At 43.8% G+C, this 4,309-nt stretch overlaps 1 long non-coding RNA gene across 2 annotated transcripts; it reads right to left on the reverse strand.

Annotated features, from left to right (window-relative positions):
• Window positions 1-1,641: 1,641 nt before the first annotated feature.
• LOC127530156 (uncharacterized) lies at window positions 1,642-2,639 on the reverse strand. Of its 2 annotated transcripts, none has more exons than XR_007936670.1 (3): window positions 2,358-2,639; window positions 2,159-2,256; window positions 1,642-1,956 (listed from the first exon to the last, which is right to left on the reverse strand). It is a non-coding gene; the product is annotated as an uncharacterized LOC127530156 (long non-coding RNA). The 2 variants fall into 2 exon arrangements; XR_007936669.1 differs by having other exon boundaries at window positions 2,058-2,256.
• Between the last annotated feature and the right edge of the window lie 1,670 nt (window positions 2,640-4,309).

Genomic DNA, 4,309 nt, shown 5'->3' on the forward strand with positions numbered 1-4,309 from the left:
TTCCCTTTGCAAGTAAATGGGTCAGCATGGGGCAGACCTCACCTAACCTGCATGTCTCGGGACAGCAATAGGAAAGCTAAGCACCCAAGATGTTATGTTATACACTATATTGGGACACCCCTCAATAAACGATAAACTATTGGGACACCCCTCCAAATCATTGAATTCAAGTGTTCCAATCACTTCCATGGCACCTAGGCATGCAGACTGGGTAGCTCTCAGGAGCTCAGTGAATTCAAGCGTGGTACCTCGATAGGTTGCCACCCGTGAAATAAGTCTATTCGTGATATTTCCTCGCTATATTCTTGACAGTACTTTATCCTTTCAGTCCCACATCAATAACATCTCCCGATCTGCATATTTCCACTTGCGTAACATTAATCGTATTCCCCCTCCCTCACTCCACACACCACTGCTATCCTCGTTCATAGCCTTGTCACTTCTCGTCTGGATTATTGCAATTCCCTTTTCTTTGGTCTTTCTTGCAAATCTCTTTTTAAAAGCTTCAACTGGTCCAGAACTCAGCTGCCCGCCCGCATCATTACTAGAACCCCCTCTACTCACCATATCACTCCCGTTTTGCAGTAGCTTCATTGGCTTCCAGTTAAGTTCCGCATTCAATCCAAAATTCTTCTGTTAACTTTTAAGGCTTTCCACAACCTCGCCCCTCCATATCTGTCTGACCTCCTCCATGTTGCCATTCCATCCCGTTACCCTTAGATCCTCTTCCTCCATCCACTTGACTGTCCCCTTCGTCTGTCTTACCACTATGGGGAGCAGAGCATTCAGTTGCTCTGCTCCACAGCTTTGGAACTCACTACCATCTCAGCTTAGAAATATTGAATCATTTTCACTTTTCAAATCTAAACTTAAAACTCATCTGCTTAAGACTGCTTTTCCTTTTTGATTACAATTGCTCTGTCTGATTTTAATTTTTGTATTTTAGTTTTGTTTATAATCTGTGTTTTATCTATTGTTCAGTGTACTTGAGTGTTTAGAAAGGCACCTACAAATAAATAAAATGTATTATTATATTTATTATTATTACTAAATTTTCCATGATCAACTGTTAGTGGCATTTGAACAAAGTGGAAGCAATTGGGAACAACAGCAACACGTAAAATCACAGAATGAGGACAGCGCATGCTGAGGTGCACAGATGTTGCCAACGTTCTGCAGAGTCACTAGCTGCAGACCTCCAAAAGCTCAAGAACAGTGCGTAGAGAGAGAGAGCGTCATGGAATGGGTCTCCATGGCCGAGCGGCTGCAGCCAAGCCTTACATCACCAAGCGTCGGATGCAGTGGTGTAAAGCCCACCGCCACTGGACTCTAGACCAGTGGAGATGTGTCTACTGGAGTGACGAATCATGCAATTCGATGGACGTGTCTGTCCAGTAGAGCGGTACTCGCCTGACTGCACTGTGCCAAGTGTAAAGTTTGGTGGGGGGGGGGGGGGGGGGGGATTATGTTGTGGGGTTGTTTTACAAGGGTTGGACTTGCCCTCTTAGTTCCAGTGAAAGGAACTCTTAATGCTTCAGCATACAAAACCATTTTGGACAATTTCATGCTCCCAAATTTGTGGGAACAGTTTGGGGATGGCCTCTTACTGTTCCAACACGACTACGCACCAGTGCACAAAGTAATGATGGGTCATTCTTGAATGATTCGTTCATTTTGAACGAATCTTTAATGTGACTCTGGAAGAACGAGTCGTCTCATGGGAGTGATTTGTTCAGTCGCGCATGCGCATTTGCGCAACTTCCTATAGTTTCTGTATTGGAATTATTGATTCACCTGTTTCGAGTCTTCGGGTTTTTCGAGTCGTTCATTCATCATGTGACAGCCCCATAAGCTCAACCAACTCAGTCTGAGCCGGAAACAGAATTGATTAGTTCATCTCTTGAGTCTTCGGGTTCGAGTCGTTCGTTCATCACGTGACAACCCCATAAGCTTAACCTAGTATGCAGTCTGAGCTGGAAACAGAATTGATTAGTTCATCTCTCGAGTCTTTGGGTTCGAGTCGTTCGTTCATCACGTGACAACCCCATAAGCTTAACCTAGTATGCAGTCTGAGCCGGAAACAGAATTGATTAGTTCATCTCTCGAGTCTTCGGGTTTGAGTCGTTCGTTCATCACATGACAGCCCCATAAACTTAACCAACTCAGCCTGAGCTGGAAACAGAATTGATTAGTTCATCTCTCGAGTCTTCGGGTTCGAGTTGTTCGTTCATCACGTGACAGCCCCATAAGCTTAACCTAGTATGCAGTCTGAGCCAGAAACAGAATTGATTAGTTCATCTCTCGAGTCTTCGGGTTTGAGTCGTTCGTTCATCACATGACAGCCCCATAAGCTTAACCAACTCAGCCTGAGCTGGAAACAGAATTGATTAGTTCATCTCTCGAGTCTTCGGGTTCGAGTTGTTCGTTCATCACGTGACAGCCCCATAAGCTTAACCTAGTATGCAGTCTGAGCCGGAAACAGAATTGATTAGTTCATCTCTCGAGTCTTCGGGTTTGAGTTGTTCGTTCATCACGTGACAGCCCCATAAGCTTAACCTAGTATGCAGTCTGAGCCAGAAACAGAATTGATTAGTTCATCTCTCGAGTCTTCGGGTTTGAGTCGTTCGTTCATCACGTGACAGCCCACGTGCCACAAAGCAAGGTGTATAAAGAAATGGATGAGCGAGTTTGGTGTGGAGAAACTTGACTGGCCTGCACAGAGCCCTGACCTCAACCCAACAGAACACCTTTGGGATGAATTAGAGTGGAGACTATAAGCGAGACAGGCCTTCTCGTCCAGCATCAGTGCCTGACCTCACAAATGCTCTCCTGGTCAAACATTCCAATAAACACACTCCTACACCTTGTGGAAAGCCTTCCCAGAAGAGTTGAAGCTGTTATAGCTGCAAAGGGTGAGACAACTCCTTATTATAGCTTATGTATTAAGAATGGGATGTCATTAAAGTTCATGTGTATGTAAAGGCAGGCGTCCCAATACTTTTGTCAATACAGTGTATCTGTACTATTTGTGAATATGTAGTGCCACAGTCCTGGGGAATGTTGTTTCCTGCCACCTTATGACTTGACTTGAATGAGGTGTCTTATTAAACCTTTATGATTGAGATTTTGAACCCCACAAAACTAATGCAGAATTTTTAAAATCCATTTAAAAAAAAAAAAAAAAAGAGTGTTAAGCGTTTCATGGTCCAATAGAGGTGGGCACAAACATGAAAGGGTTGACTAAGGTTTTCTGTCTTTCTTTCTTAAATGTCAGCGAATGTGACATTTTTAGGAAGTTTTGCATTTAGGTTGAAGACAATGCTGTTTCGATAGGCCATGGAGGAGAACTGAAACTTAGCAAGTGACGTACATTGCTTAATCCAACATGAATGGAGGTCTGTGGTTACAGTCACAGCACATTAGTCACCTGCCCTGGCATCCTTGAATGGCTCAGATAACTGATGAAGCGAGACAGAGCGGCTCTGTAAATCATTAAAATAAAAAGTGCCCGTGTGTGCATTTCAGCAGTAAGATTAAAGTGTTTTGCATTCCGACGTCTTTAATTGAAAAACGTGGTTGGGAATCGCACGGACGAAAAGACAGATTAAGATGTATTTACCGCTGCGTGGTTTTCACTGCCTGGTTACACTGGGATGGGTGGGGGGGGGGGGGGGTGCTTGCGTCATTATCATTCTTTTGCTGTGAATTTTGTGGCACGGTGGATAAGCTCCTGTGTTTGAAGCCCAGCCTGGACTCTGGCTATGGACGGGCTTGCATGTGCTCAGCTGCCTTGAGTTATCTTAGAAACTAAATTATTTGTGGGCTTTTGAAAATATTAATACTATTCTATTACCAGCTGAGCTCCCTTTCATGTTCTTCATAAAATAATTCTGTAAAGTCCATTTTTATAAGACCCCCACTGAAGTATACTTATTTATTTCTATACTGTAAGCGTCTGAAGACTCCCCCTGCTAAGAGTTTTCTGTTGCATTTACTACTGATGAGCGGCGGCCTTTTGTGATACTTACAGTAGTTATATTACATACCTTTCTTTATAATGGTAAGTTATCTTTAAATGGTCCAGCAAAGTTGCTGTTGGATTGTGGGTTGCCCCTCAGGTCAGTCTCTGTCAGGCACGAACTTGCTTAAAGACCTTTTATGGGCAGTCTCAATTGGTATTATGACCACTAGGGGGCATCGCTGCACCCCAGACCCCTGACACAACCACACTGACACAAGTCCCGGGTTAAACTACAAGGTTCATTGAACTCAAGTATTCTTCTCCTTCTTTCTTTTCCCTCTCTCCACT

This window comes from Erpetoichthys calabaricus, chromosome 14 (genome assembly GCF_900747795.2).
Source record: "Erpetoichthys calabaricus chromosome 14, fErpCal1.3, whole genome shotgun sequence".
NCBI classification, from domain to species: Eukaryota; Metazoa; Chordata; class Cladistia; order Polypteriformes; family Polypteridae; genus Erpetoichthys; species Erpetoichthys calabaricus.